This window comes from Dreissena polymorpha, chromosome 4, assembly GCF_020536995.1.
Source record: "Dreissena polymorpha isolate Duluth1 chromosome 4, UMN_Dpol_1.0, whole genome shotgun sequence".
NCBI lineage: Eukaryota > Metazoa > Mollusca > Bivalvia > Myida > Dreissenidae > Dreissena > Dreissena polymorpha.
Genome location: NC_068358.1, coordinates 63762694 through 63779485, shown reverse-complemented (window position 1 = coordinate 63779485; position 16792 = coordinate 63762694). Strand labels below are relative to the sequence as shown.

Sequence of the window (16792 nt, the reverse complement as noted above, 5' to 3'; positions counted from 1 at the left end):
ATGTTTTACTACGAAAACATTGTGTACATACACTACTTAATCAGGCGAGTTTCATCTTTTCTGGTGTTTATGGATTAGAGAACGGAACATCCAGTAATGGTAGGTACTTGTTTTCAATAACAAACTAATAACAAATGTGCGTAGTTTCAGCCTGTACATTTATTTTGAGGTAAAATCGAAATATTTTGATTTGAAGCAATGCATAAGGTGGTTATAATGTTAAAATAGCCAATAACGGTAACTTAAATCGAATAAAACTACATGTTACTTTGATTGATTGTACATTACACATTTTCAAGTACAAAAACGGTTACGAACATGTATTTTAATTATTCAAATGCTTTGTTTCGAAGGAAATTAAAAGTCGCTTTATGTATAGGTTTCGCACAGAGTATGTATTGGTTGTGCTACGAAGTACAAATATAATGTATAGGTTACTCAACGAAGTCTCTGTATCCTTTTCAGGACATATCACATGCAGTTTGCAGTTACTGCAGACTACCATTTCCCAGTGCAAAAGATGCTGTGCTTGATTGTGCGCATGAGCATCCAAACGAAAAGGTTCCCTTTATATGGGAGATGCCTTGTGACACTGCACCAGGTGTACAATACAGAAATCGCACGTTCAATATTATGGGTGGCGACATTAAAAAGTATGCTGAAAATATAACATTCAATCCGGTTTCTGGCAAATTGATAATTCCGATAAAATCTACAGTGACAGAAAGTCCTGTGCGAAAGATATCACGAATTAACACGCCCATTGTCAGATATTTCCCGAGCCAGTGGTACCTTCGGACAATGTAGACACAACCGGGATGGAACCGTCAGAGCGCCGGTTTAATTATGCACCGTAGCTATACCGGGACTCTGTCGGCATTCACCAGGCTCCCCGTAGCTCTGCCGGGGTCTGTTTGGGCCCCGGTAGAGCTATGGTGCCGTACCGGTGCAGTTCCGGTTGTTCACAGTGCCACGCCGGTCGTTGTCGGTCCTTCCCGGTGACTCGCGGTTTTACCAGTGCAGCCCCGGTTGTCCCCGGTCGTCTACGGTTTATCCCGGTGGAGAACCGGTTCATCCCGGTATGGCCCCGGTTCATCCCGGTAGATGCCTGATCACGCGCCGGGGCTCCGCCGGCATCATAGTGAGACCGGACCTTAAGCGCATTGTAACACAATGTAAATTTACCGGCCGTCATGTACACAGTAAACAATAACCTGTGACAGAAACCCTATGTCAAGCCTTAACAACAATACATTGATTAGGAAATTGCGGATTTGTGCCATAGGGGTCCTACTTTCCACACCTTACGGCTGTTACAGGTGTTGATTTTACAGGTAAAATCATGTATACGAACATGAAATTCATCTCAAAATTAGTTGGCGATAACCGATTTTCAAGAAAATCGCTTTGACAGATAAAATGTAAAAATCAAAATCCGTATGAGATAAAGAAGGATCGAAGTTGGGACAAGGGCTTTACTTTGACATAAGCAGAGTTTCGAGATAACATAACGAGCATCGACTGTTATTTGATAAAGAATACCGTATGCTAAAAACCTATCGTCGGTCTCTATCCAAAAGAACGTATAAGGGATTGTCACAAGGTGAAGATGCGTAATTTATATTGAGACCGACGACAATAGGTTCTCGACTCTCAACTGTCGTCTTATATATGGATTTTCGATTTTGATCGTTTCCTTTGGCCTAGTCGTGAATTTAATTATATCATAATAATGTGCATTACCATGTCGACTGTGCGCTTCGGATCATGTTGTGTCGTTGTTACTATCTCTTCCTCAAAGGAAACATCCAGCCACTCCATGACTCTGTATTTAAAAAAATAAACATGTTCTTTATTTCGCCTTTGAGAGATAACCAATACGTCCTCTGTGAGGAACGCATACACGCTAAAGCGTTGTCGTAGCGAGGCATATACGTATACTGTCAGAGACATGATCATACATTAAAATACTATTAAGCCTTTATTTCTGACAACTGGGTCACCCTATACATTTCTGAACACACCAGTGGCTTAACGATACATACATCAATATGGAAATTGTAAAATTGTGTCAATTAAACATAGTTGTAAACCTTAATTGCATTTTTGTAAAATAAAACTTGACTTCGGTTTGATAAATCAGCGGTAAATTTAATGTTTAACGCATAAACCAGACACATGTTGAATCATAATTTGATGTAACAGACCTATGAAATGTCATTGTGCTTAAATTCAGAGTTTTGTTATTACAAAAGCATAATATTACCTGTTTTAAACACAAATTTCCACTAATCCGTTCTTCGATGTCATGTGTATGTACACAATGTTTTCGTAGTATAACATATACCCGACTTCGTAGCGAAACGGACTACGCTTATACCTCGTCAGCCCCCAGTGATATAAGCTATGTTTATTGTTGAATATGTTGCAATTTTTATGTACATTCTTCAATTTTTAAAATTAAAACAACGTTATGGCTAAATTGGGTGATTTACTGCTGAAAATACGAACCATGCATGTTGCATTTTTATTTTTATTTCAAAAAGTAAACGGTAAATCTGTCTATTTCTTGGTATTTTTGCTGTATATAGTGTATCTATAAAAACTAAGTTCAAAATATTACTTAAATGATACTATTTTGAATTTTATGACACTTTGTTTTTAACCAATCTATTTTCTACTTGCCTGAAACCACTTACATTTCATGGCGCTCTTCCATAGATAACAAGTTATAAAAAATAAATGTCTGTAAAAGTAAACTTTTTTCATCTTGTTTAAACTTTAAACACCTTTACTGCATATGTACACACCAACTGCATGCCTATATTTGGAAATCTGGATGAATTATGGAACTTTCATATACCCCAGGGGTGCACAAAAACTGGACAAAAGCCGAGTGTCGGGGTGGTTTTGAAAAAATCAGTATAGTTTGTTAAAAAGCACGGAAAGACTACCTAAAAATTTGCATGTAGTTCAGTAAAATGATGCTGATTAAGAAAATAATAGATTAGATTATGTTTGGATAGGTGCCCATTACAGGTGCGCTACCTTAAGGAGCAATTGCAAATCGTCTTATTTTCTTCCAGATTATAGCATATTTTCTGATTTGAATCGATAAAAAGACCATTATTTGACCCAATGCGTTACATAATCGGTATTTATGTTTATTTTGAATGATTTCGAATACCTTTTTTTCTTAACTCTGTGATCTTCTGTTTGGTAAACTATAGACCCGAAACGGTACCATTGACGCAAATGTTGACACGGATACGCGAGTAGCCATTTTCCCCGCGAATAGGGTTTTCGGGTTCCTGCTGGATTTACAATTTATAAAACCCATTCGTGTTTGATGAATTTACGTTTGGGCCTGATTACGCCCTGTATATGCTTTCATGTAAGTGTCCAGTGAGGATACGATAATGTGATGGCATAGATCATACAGGAATGTAACGACGTGGTGGTAAGAAGATTAGAGGGTTCTAAATCGGTTATTTATTAAATAGCATGCCTATCCGTAATATCGACCCTCTTGATGAATACATACGAATTTTGGAAGTGAACAAATACAAAAACACGCATGTGTTATATGTCAATCTATAGTTAAATGTGTATTATTGGACATAAAAACGAAAACTGCATTTAAATCGACAATATTTTGACAAAATATAGGCTAGACTAAGCTCTCTGTAATAATTAGTTTCGTGTACAATTGTCTCATAGTATCGGCCCTTCTGTTTTGTTTATAAGAATTGTTTTTATACTATGCTCGCGTGTGTTTGTTCTAAAAAAAGTAACGTAATGGAAAAAACGAAACTCTTACTAATGTTGTTCTTCAAATATTTTTACATTTTATTCAAAAATAAGCGGCATATAAAACATTTGATAAAGCTACTATTATTCAATAAACAAACTAACATATAATTGTATGTGACGTAATTAAAAATCATAGCATAAACCTGGAAAACCGGAAATCATGAGAATTATCGTCTTTATAGTCATGGATAGCCATCAAATAAATTACAACTTCTAACAATTGAAAAAAAAACACATTAACTTTCCAGCACTTCTTGAGGGTTTTTTGTTAAAAGGCACGATTCTATGAGGAGGGACAGATACTATGAGAGTAAGGGGTGTGCAAACGATTCAGCTATTTTACGTTAGTACTCTCAGTTTAGAGTTAAATGAATTAAATCTCATAGCTCTGGCATTTCTGTATACGACGCAACCTGCTTACATGAAGGGCCCTTACAAACAAATCATTATTAACAACATACATTTTTGTGAAGGTGTCAATAATTTACATGCATCCTGCAAAATCAATCGCGGTTATGAAAGTAGTTTCTAGCCTTCCTGTGTCTTGCAACAAATACACCGTGAAAGTTTATCATCTACACAATTTCCGATAGAGGTCGCTATAAAAAAATACAAGAAAGTAGAATATCGATTGTATTACTTTTAGGAATATTATGCTTATTACTAGCATTTGTACAAGTTGCCCTTTGATATGTAAGTGGACGGATTTTTTTGTATATAAGCTAGATTAAAACAATCTATGCCCGAATCCGTAAATAATAATATTTTAAACTGAAATCAATATTGCAAGTTGGCAATAAAAAAAATGAAACTCCGTTTATATTAGTTAGTAGAATACTAAAGATGATGCATAAGTTAACAATTCTCCTCCTCTACCACTACCTTTCCATTAATACTATGTTAGTTCTATAAATCTCCAAAATCCATAGTGAAAGGATTTTAGTGTTAATTTTGTTGACATGTTTCGCTGTTTTGGGTTCTTTTTTTGCCTTTATTCATTTTCATTTTGAAATTAACATTTTCTTAGAAACAAAAAGTTAAGATTAAAATTTCATGCAAAACAGAAAATGAAAATTAACCCTATTTGTGCAATTTGCATGTATGATTGACCATGCAGTTGAATAAAACACCATTAAAGTGACCTTTTCACAGATTTTGGCATGTATTTAAGTTTGTCATTAAATGCTTTATATTGATAAATATAAACATTGGATCTAAAAAGCTCCAGTAAAAACAAGAACAAAATTAAATAAAGACAGAAAAGTAAACCTAAACTGGGCTCGAAACACTGACCCCTGGAGTCAAAGTCTATCACTAAGACCACTCTGCCATACGTATACTGTACCACGGTTGACTCGCGGTACTTAAGGACTATTCACCTGCGTCTGGAAACGATCTTCAAATATCAGATAAATGATTTTGAGGACGATGATTTTTAACTTTACTTTATTTGAAAACTGCCTTTTCATGACGAAAATCTTGTAATATGAACTGCTGTAGAAACAAATCTAACACCACCTTCTGCCATTGTTGTGTATTTTTTCTCCCGGTACATTCGTGGTAAATGGGTTAAACAGCACCAATTTTAAATAAAACATCAATAATCAAAGCTCTGACATACCATTTAAAGTAACAATCAATAAAGAATATAACAAGTTAAATATATGGAATTTCAGACATCAAATCAGGGACTACCCTAGGCCTTAAAAATAGGGAGAAGTGACTTCTCCTTTTTTCCGAAACAGGGAGAAGTTGTGGAAATCAGGGAGACGTTTGTGCGAACAATATCAAAAACAAAACATGGTCATTTCACAACTTTTATTATTTCTATCATTATACTATGCGTATTTGTAAAAAACAATAAATTCTCATTGAAATCTACAATCTATTTAAGTAATTTAAGATATGTACCGGTAGCCCCTTTTCATCACATTTATCGTCATTATATTACCATCATTCCTATGACTGCTTTTGTAACAAAACACAATCGTAATGCATAGAACATCTAGTATATCTATTACTGTTTATCCGAATACTATACACGTCCGAAATATGTACACTTAAGAATGCCTTACCTGTTTAACTTTAATAATCCAATTTTTCCTTGTTATCTGGTTTAACAAACCCTATCAAATGTTTGTTAAAACCAGTTAATGCTTCATCCATTACTTAATCACCATTACTTGTAATTTGAATTGCCAGCTATGAATTGAACGCGGGTTGAATGTTACAATGTCCGCCATTTGCAATGTCGAAGGTCATAACGTAGCAATTTAATTCATACTCGGAAAATTTATATCTAATGGAGGAATTTTTTTCTCAATGTTTATGTGTAGTATTACGACTTGTTAATATAAAAAATGAATGTGATTGCAGTTTATATCAGACGGGTGTTTAATACTCGTAATTATCGGTGGATTAACAAACTGACAAAACTCGCTGGACTTAATCGTGGATCTACGTAATTAATAGACCTTTGATCAATTTTGTTTTTCTTTAATTATTTTTGCCGACTTTCTTAAAAACTGCAATTATCAGATGGTCAAACAATTATCACGTTATTATTAGACAACTTGCGGCACGCGCGAAGAGGCATGAGTGTGTTGTTATAGGAACCAATATTAAGGGACTGCTTTGTCACGGTTAATTAACGATCCGTGCGGGGGGTAAATTGTGTAACCGTTAGATAAACAACAAACAATAAACTTGTTAATCGCCTGCGGGCAGTAGCACGCATTGGCAATAATAATCGGGCGGCTTGATTTTCGCTTTTCCGGTCTTGTTTACTAAAAAAATCGGGCGACTTGATCTTCGCTTTTCTGGGCTCGTAGGGCGATATCACGGGCGTTAGAGCGAAATTATCGCCCGTAGTCGCCCGTAGGGTAGTCCCTGCAAATAAAATAAAAAGCACAGTTATTTTCAAGCAATGTCGTATTTTTTCGTTTCGGAAGTTAACTGAACTATAAAAATTCAAATATTGTTAAAGTTTGAGTTTTACAACATTTAATCACCAAAAATCGACTCCCGATCTGTAGCGAGAGAAGTTTTATGTAAGATTTGACAAGAAAGTCACGCAGGTTTATTTATAAACATAAGCCAGAGGGCGCTAATGAAATACCGCGACTCAACCCGACCCGCGAGTTAACCGGGTTTGAGTATACTCGTACATTAAGAGATGTATTTTTAGCTCGTCTATCATATATGAAATATATATAGTGGAGCTATCCTACTCACCCCAGCGTCAGCGTCTGCGTGCAAATGCTAAAGTTTTCGTACTACCCCAATTATTTTCATTGTCCCTTCACATATTGCTTTCATATTTTGTATTCTTGTTTACCAACATGACCCCCAACCTAAAAACAAGAGCAGACAACTCTATCAAGCATTTTTTCATAATTATGGCCCCTTTTCCACTTAGAATATGCAGCAAATGTTAAAGTTTTTGTACTACCCAATTTATTTTCATTGTCCCTTGACATATTGCTTTCATATTTTGCATACTTGTTTTCCAACATCACCCCAACCTATAAACAAGAGCAGACAACTCTATCAAGCATTTTGTCTTTATTATTGCTAGGGCTGTAACGAATACACTAGGTGACGAATACGATACGTATCACGAATACAGGGTAGCGAATACGAATATTTATTCGTGAATATGAATTTCAATGAACAAAAGTAATACTGACAACTTGACATGACATTATATAGTATGAAACTATGTGTATTTGTCAATTTGATTAATTAAGTATCATTGCATACTGAAAATATGAAATATAACACTTTGAAATAACAAAACACTGCAAATTGTCATCGTCTCATCGTCTTTTTGGGGGAAACCAAAGTAGCGCCAGACAAACAACGTGTATTTGGCAGGCATGTCAACGATACCAATAGCATTCCTTTTGCAAGGCTCCATGTTTGTTGATAAGTTGCACAATCATTGTCGCAAAGATAAACAAAAAAGAAATTCCATCTGCTAATCCTTTGTGTGTATGTTTAAGCATCAAATTACTCGTATTTACCTAAATAAACATTAAACAACCATCGAAAGATTTTTCAATTCATTTCAATGTCGTAAATATTTAACCGGTGCCTGCCATTTTTGTTGATAATCTCACTGTGTAACATTGTGGGTGGGGTAAACATGATGAAAAACGCCGGAATAAGGAGAAGAACATTTAAATATAGGGGTTAATTGTATGAACCTTCATTTGTAAGGTAAGATGATTAAACTTTCAAACTTGAACCACGTTGTTTGTATTCATCAAATATTCGGTTCGGGAGGTTTCGAATAACGAATACGATTCGTCCACAGCCGTATTCGAGTAATTCGAATATACGAATGTATCATTACAGCCCTAATTATTGCCCCTTTTATACTTAGAATATGCATATTATTGATAAATCTATGTTAAAGTTTGCGTACTACCCCAAATATTTCCTATATCCTTTGACATATTGCTTTTATATGTTGCATACTTGTTTATCAACATGACCCCAACCTATAAACAAGAGCAGACAACTCTATCAAGCATTTTGTCATAATTATGGCCCCTTTAACACTTAGATAATTGAACAAATTGCCATAACTTCTTTATTTATGATCACATTTTATTATTACTTTGACAAAACAACACTTACCTGAATACCACAATGGATTCCACCCAAACAATACCCCACGCCCCTACCCAGAATCCCTTCCCCCCCCCCCGAATTTTTGTTTGTTTTTAAACATCATCTAATAAATTACAACACCCCACATTATACCCCCCTCTCATCCCCCCTACCCCCCCCCAAATATGAACAATTTCCCCATGATGGCTTACGTTATACTGTCAAGCACTCTATAGTCGAGCGCCAGTGAATTTATTTGCAAGAAATTACAGCAGATATTCGGCTGCTTCCCAATTGCTAAAAAATGACGTTTTTCCCCAAAAATTTGATTAAAATTTCCCCAAAAAAGACAAAATTTTCCCAATAAAGCCAATAAGATTACAATGTAATTTAGCAATAATTTCGAACGAGTGCCGATCCAGCTTGCCGAATCGTCGCATAACAACAACTGACTTACGTATTGTTCGCGCATTTAGCCGAATACGATTTAACGTTGCTATCCACATCTCTCTCTATATTGCGGAGGATACCGATGATAGTCGATGTATCCCGATTGTAAACGCCTGTTTTTACACACGTCCAAGATGGCGGCAAGCAGACGAGAAATTTGCGATGAGCGGCGAAAATGATAAATAACATTCAAATTAACAACAAATATAATATGGTTATTACGGAATAATTTAATGCGTGTGTCAATTAACGCAAAATACAACGTTTGAGATAAAAACAACAAATATTTATTACAAATCTTCACAGTGAATGTGCATCACGGAAATCAGTGTTGGGAAATTGGAGTTAGTCTACCGGTACTCACAAAGTTAATGCATTTAAGATGAGTATCGTTCGAAAATGAAAAGAGACAAACATGATATGATTTATATGTTAGTGGATCTGTGTAAAATCAGATTCATATGCATATTCTGCTTTATTATGTTTGTCACGCTTTACAGATTACTGAAATAGCATTGAAGTGCAAGATGTTGAAAGGTAAAGAAATGAAATAAATTATTTTAACTCCATTTAATACATCATTGACATAGCAGGGCTCACACAACTGGGCGACTCGGGCGATTATATCGCCGCGGCTTCCCTGTAATGGCCCTGATCAAAAGCACCGGCGATAACCACTTCGCCCTAAAATCTGGCAATTATCATATCCGCAGCGCTATCAAAGTTGCTTCTGTTTATTACCGAATACACGCCGACGTCAATCAACTGACCGAATCGACGAAACTCCGCCCCCTGGCGTAGTAAATTACCTATTGAAAATTGATAAGCAACCATTCACAGTGCTCGTCATACAGGTATTTGGCAGGGTTCGCTCCTGACTAATCAGAGCGTGGGTTACAAACTCCATTTCGGCAAATAGACAACATGCCGACACCGGGCGAGACACTTTGTTAATTGATGACAATTATCGCATTCAATGTCCCCAAAACAATCAGGATTAAAAGAATGTTGGTCTCTATGTATTAATTGGTATCTGCTATGTTTATAGGTGTCTATAGCAACCGGTGTTTATTTTTGGTGTTATCACTTTAATACACTTATATTTGTTAATGCAGCATCAACATACTAAAACAATATCCCGGAAAGAGAAAAATAATGCAATTAATATCAAGCGTACTTTCGTTTGACAACTGATCATGTAAGATGTAAACACTAACTCCGATCCTTATAAAAAAAGACAGTTCCTCTCGGCTAAGAGGGCTGGGGCAGTAATGTGAAATATCGAATATAATACTTTAAGATACGCTGGCCGAAGCGCTTGGAGTGATATTATGCGCATATAACAGTATATGCTATGTTTATAGGTGTCTATTGAACCGTAAATTTAGTTTTAGTGCAGATTCGTTCATACGACACACGAACACATATCGAATATAATACTTTAAAGCGGGTATATACGATTTTGTCAAATATTTATGAATTTATATAAACTGTGTAAAAAACATATATATATTTCAATATAAATTAAAATAAAAGTTAAGAAGAACATGTGTCGAAAAATGCAAAATAAGCCAAATATTTAATTCTGAAATTGAAAACGGCTGTACAGCCGAATTCGCCAGCATGTATACCATACATGTACGATGTGCATCTAAACTTAGTTTAACGGTTTATTTGAATTCCTGCAACGACATCTATTCATACGACACATGAACACTAACTCCGATTCTTATACAAAGACGAATGCTTCGGTTATTGTAGGAAAATATGTACGTCAGGGCTCGGGGCGCTTATTTGTCTTTGCTGCATTTTATGAAATTCGGCTTTAATGTATAATTTTTCTTGTCTATTTTGTGTTATTGTAACATATTTTATCAATATATTACAATTAAACACATATAAAAAATCATATATACCCGCTTTAAGATACTGGCCTAAACGCATAAAACCCATTTTCGCATGACGCGGCTATGAAAGAGTTATTTAAATGTGTCGAAAAAAAATCTAGGTAGATCAGTTCCCGCGTCGTTGCGGTAATGTTTGTTAAAGTTGTTATTGTCATGCAAACTCGTTGATTTAATCCAACGTTTAATGTTAGCAAGTGTTTGTTTTTTAATTGAATTGTACACAAAGAGTGGGTTAAAGTCTTCGGAAAATTTGCACTCCGTGTGAATTGACAGTTTGACGTCATCAAAGGATAGCCGCTTCCTGTCTGAAGCAATAATGCGACAAATTTCTCGCCGACAAAATTGGCTTCCTTTGTCTAGCAATCAACAGTCCGAACTAATCGTGTGTTTGTTCCTCAATGGTAATCGTCCAATTAAATAATAGCATGGCATAGCTCCGCCTTCGAATCTTTTGCAGATAACGTAGGTGGAGTTTAACGGTTAATTGAGCAAGTGTTTTACGCGAGTTGAGTTCCGATGTGCTGAAATTATTTTTTATGGCGAACACCCGCGTTTACAAGATTCCTAAACGCATATATCGTAAATAACGGCAGTGTTTAATTAGATTATTTATACTATTTTATCTACTTTAATATCGGGTTTATTTAATATAAATAACATGTTAAACAATATTAATGCGTCACCGACTCGGAAATAAATTTGATGGGGTCGCAATTTTACTGACGCTGATTTTCCTATTGTCTGTAATTTTTACCCGAAATAAATTATGAGAAGTCCTTGAAAGTCCGCAAGCTGTACTATAAGTAAAAAAGTGCTTTTTGTACTGAGCTGAAGTGCTCAAATGCAAACATACATGTATATATTGAGTTTTATGCTTTGCTCTTGTGTCATATTAATGAATTGATAAAGTAGTGCTTATAAAACTTATTTTTCAACATTATTAGCTCATCTATTTTTTGAAAAAAAATTATGAGCTATTGTCATCACCTTGGCGTCGGCGTTGGCGTTGGCGTTGGCGTCGGCGTCCGGTTAAGTTTTGCGTTTAGGTCCACTTTTCTCAGAAAGTATCAATGCTATTGCATTCAAACTTGGTACACTTACTTACTATCATGAGGGGACTAGGCAGGCAAAGTTAGATAACTCTGGCGTGCATTTTGACAGAATTATGTGCCCTTTTTATACTTAAAAAATTGCAAATTTTGGTTAAGTTTTGCGTTTAGTTCCACTTTTCTCAGTAAGTATCAATGCTATTGCATTCAAACTTGGTACACTTACTTACTATCATGAGGGGACTGGGCAGGCAAAGTTAGATAACTCTGGCATGCATTTTGACAGAATTATGTGCCCTTTTTATACTTAGAAAATTGACAATTTTGGTTAAGTTTTGTGTTTAGGTCCATTTTATTCCTTAAGCATCAAAGCTATTGCTTTCATACTTGCAACACTTACTAACTATCATAAGGGGACTGTGCAGGCAAAGTAATGTAACTCTGACTGGCATTTTGACAGAATTATGTGCCCTTTTTATACTTAGAAAATTGAAAATTTGATTAAGTTTTGTGTTTAGGTCCACTTTATTCCTACAGTATCAAAGCTATTGCTTTCATACTTGCAAGATTTATGAACTATCATAAGGGGACGGTGCAGGCAAAGTTATGTAACTCTGACTGGCATTTGGACGGAATTATGGGCCCTTTATACTTAGAAAATTGAAAATTTGGTTAAGATTTATGTTTTGGTCACTTTACCCCTAAAGTATCATAGATATTGCTTTCATACTTGGAACACTCACAAACTATCATAAGGGTACAGTAAAAGGACAAGTTGCATAACTCTGGTTGTCATTGTTACGGAATTATGGCCCTTTTTTGACTTAGTAACTTTTAATATATGGTTAAATTTTGTGTTTCGATCCACTCGAAGTATCAAGGCTATTGCTTTCAAACTTCAAATACTTACATGCTATCATGAGGTTACTGTACCTGGCAACTTGAATTTTACTTTGACCTTTGAATGACCTTGACTCTCAAGGTCAAATTATTAAATTTTGCTAAAATTGCCATAACTTCTTTATTTATGATTAGATTTGATTGATACTTTGATGAAACTACTCTTACCTGACATACCACAATAGACTTCACCCAAACCATCCCCTGTGCCCTCCCCCCCCTCCCCCCCCTCCCCCCCCCCCCTAATTTTTTTTTTTTTTTTTTTTTTTTATAAGATCATCTCACAAATGACCACCACACCCTCACACTATACCCCCACCCCACCCCCCCACCCCCCCCCCAAATTTTTTTTTTGATTTTTTTTTTTTTTTTTTTTTTTTTTAAGATCATCTCACAAATTATCACCACACCCTCACACTATACCCCCCACCCCCCCCCCCCCCCCCCCCCCGATTTTTTTATTTATTTTTTTTTTTTTCGCTTTTTTGGAAGATAATGTAATAAATGTCCACAACCCCACACTATACACCCCTCTTCACTCCACTCCTCCCTCCTTTGTGATTGAAAATGAGAGTCCCTTCACCTTTAAAAAGAAAATAGATGAGCGGTCTGCACCCGCAAGGCGGTGCTCTTGTTTTATAATGTTTTTATGCTTATATTTTTGTCAGTAATAAATTTATTAAAAGGAATGATTTTAATACTTTAGTTCATACACATTAACAGGTCATGGTTCACAATGGTCCATCGGTGATCGCAAAAGATCCACTTCTCCCTAAAACTGCCCCACTTCTCCCTCTCCAGAGCTTAGGGAGAAGTGACTTCTCCGGAAGTTCTCCCAAAAATTGGAGTCTAGCTTGAGCCCTGCATAGCAAGACCACTAAAGCGCTTTTTTATATAAATATTTGTTAATGTTTTCACCATATGATATTTAATTTAAAAAAATACTGAATTAAATTCTTACTGTTAAAGAGGTTATGATTAAATGGTATATTTAAGAATCTATATAGATTATTGCAAGTTCAATATGAATGTGGAAGGATATTTACTTAACATTGTCTTAATTGTAAGAACACATAATCATATTTATAATGTTTCCCAATTTCATGGTTTATCACGCTATTTTTCCCAATTTCATGGTTTATCGCGCTTATTTTCCCAATCCAAATGGCACAGGCTGTAACAAAAAAAAGCAAAAAACGTGTATAGTTTTTTTGTTGTGAGAGACCATCTGAGTAAACGCCGAAAAATATATACAAACTGTTATTTTTTGTCAATGCCCTTTGATCACTTAATTGGCAGCGCCATCTTGTTGTTTCTGTGGTTGTCACATCTTTTCACAGTTTCACCCGCTAGACAGTACACAATAAATAATCAAATGTTGAGGTTTTTTTGTTTTGGACCTGAAAACCCAGAGAAATGCATCCACATTATACATCATCATATTTATTTAACTTTGCGAATGCTTAGTGCTACGTTGATATACATGTTTTTTTTCAGCAAAACAAATACAATGTTTAATGGCTTTAATATATAGGCAATGATGTATTAACAACATAATATATAACACGATATCATAATAACATGCTATGTTAGCGTTTCCGATCGCCAAAATCGCCAAAGGCGATTGAATCTTTCAGCTGGCGATTTAAGTTTAAAATGTGAATGAAAATGGCGATTGCAAAAAACCCTGATATTTCTCTATAAGTATATAATATTCCCTACTTTTAAAGACAACTCGGTACCGATTTCCACACGTAATCGCCATAAAAGCTCCAAGTGGTAATAGATAGTCCACTGATAAGAGATAACCGGATGCCCTTATCGTATATTCAAGCCACATAACACAGTCATGTTTGCTGACAGATGCATCACGGGAAATTTTTGGGTAACTTTCCAGTCGCCAAACTGTGATATGTAACGTCCAATCGGTTACGAGAATGTTTATGGAGGCGGAGTTATATAGCAATTATTATTTTTGATTGACGTCGGTCACAGAGTAAGCGTTTATCGCAGGTTTATTAACAATGAATCACAGTTGTAGCATTAATACGTGATATAAAACCGTTAAATAAAGCAGTACATTAAAGGCGGTTTCGGGCATCATCACACCTATTTACCGTACTGTAAACAATCATTAGTTATGAGAAGTTAATTGCAATTGGTGAGCAGTGTAAATTTACTTACGGCGAGTAAGTTGTGAAAAACAAAACCCGTTAATAATTTGATGCGGTAACAAATTAAATCCAGTGCATGTATATTTTATCATGTCTATTTGTAGAACTGATTTACACCGTGTTTCTACAGCCACGTGATTATAACTATTCACTATGCATTAATACTGGTATGCCATGTAGAACCCGTGTTATAAGAAAGAGCGCGAAATTATTGCTGTCGTCTGCAATGCCAAGTTCTACGCATGCAAAGCATGCTTTTTTAAAAACAGAAGATGTGTAACTAAATATAGCCTTGCCGCTCAGTACATGCAGTATTTAAGACTTACAAATTTACCGGTACGTTTGAATAAATTATATATTGCAACTATGGAAAAATACGCCCATTCAAGAATACATTGCAGTAAATGTATTTTTCAAGAATCAAGAAGCACCAGACTACCGCAAAAATTATTGGTAGAAGGGGGGGGGCGAATAGGAGTTACGCAAGACCCACCCAATCAAAGACCGGGGCATATCTGAAAGTTCTAACATTGAATACCGTTTATGCCAGTGCATGAAAATAAATATAAATGAAAAATAAAAACATGAAATTATTTGATTTCACGTAACAAATAATGTATTTAAATGCGACTTCATTAATAATTTAATACAGTCATTATTGATACCTATAGATTCGTGATAATGATTATGTCGTTCATTGAGCAAAGGTTATAATATGGGTCGTCATCGTAGTGCTGAAATTTGGCTACTAATTTTTTTTCCTTAGCGCCAACCTAGAACATGTACTTAAAAATAGAACAGAAATGTATTTCCGATTTCCGGCTTATCAAGCATTGTGAATGTATGTACAACGCTCGGAAAGTAATGCGAGTAACACGCGTTATCCGCATTGGAGCCTGAAACAGAAAATAAATAAGTATAGCATAATCTAGTCCAAATAATTAGACGTAATCTACCGATTACATTTAAACTTTATATGAAAATGTTACTTAAACAATTTTCCGTGCCTTAAGGCGCAAATATTTTGCTAAACACTGTTAACAAAAGGGCTACACGTTATAATTCTTAATGAAATGCAAAAATAAGTATAAACATAATTAATAACGTCAATAAACACACACGGTCAGATCAAAGTTTAAAAGGAAAACTTATATCATATTTCTCGTAAATTACCAAATTATTAGTTTCGTCTAAATCAAATACCATGTATAGGGAAACGGGTAAGGTATTTATAACCGACCAATGAGGAAACACTATGCAACTTTCAATTTACACAGTGCTACGCTACATGTATATGGCAACAATATGGAATTTGAACAGTGTTAGTGTATTCGGGCCTGGAATATAATTGATTGTAAGTGTTAATAAACATTCTGCTAATGCAATTAGTTAAATAATGTTTACATGTTATGTTCAATAATAATTGCATGATAATTCTGCGCTGTTATATTAATTTGGAGCCGTTAAAGCTTCCGACATTACTTCATCAAGTTCATGTCGGAACAGGAGTATTTAAGCTTATACGCCCATTGTATACAAAAACAACAAAAGCTTTATTATTGCAATGTATAATGTAAGTGTATACATATATGTTACATGTAATGTAGTGTAACCCTCAACATAAATCGCTTAAATGGGGAATCACGGCGGTACGCGGTGATTTGCGCTGATTGCGCAACAGCGAGATACATCGCGCGACGGTCGCCGAGACATCACCCAAATTTTCTTGTCGCTCGGAAACACCGCGATTTGTCACGTTGCATCGATTGCGGTGATGCAAGAATCGCGGCAAAAATCACGGGTCGCGTAGTGTAGTATCACAAAGTATAACGACAACAACAGAACTCTTCAAATCATTCAATTGTTTCGCGTTGCAACGCTT

General features: G+C 35.5%; 1 protein-coding gene and 1 long non-coding RNA gene across 2 annotated transcripts in view; one reads left to right on the top strand and one right to left on the bottom strand.

Moving 5' to 3' along the window:
* Positions 1-1021: 1021 nt before the first annotated feature.
* On the bottom strand, positions 1022-2402 carry LOC127876317 (uncharacterized). Its single transcript, XR_008047790.1, has 3 exons — positions 2267-2402; positions 1744-1825; positions 1022-1153 (listed from the first exon to the last, which is right to left on the bottom strand). It is a non-coding gene; the product is annotated as an uncharacterized LOC127876317 (long non-coding RNA).
* Positions 2403-4369: 1967 nt separating this feature from the next.
* LOC127878475 (uncharacterized) overlaps positions 4370-16792 on the top strand; it is a 143340-nt gene continuing 130917 nt past the window's right edge. The window contains 1 exon segment of the mRNA XM_052425001.1: positions 4370-4506. The gene's annotated coding sequence lies outside the window, so the exon portion shown is untranslated.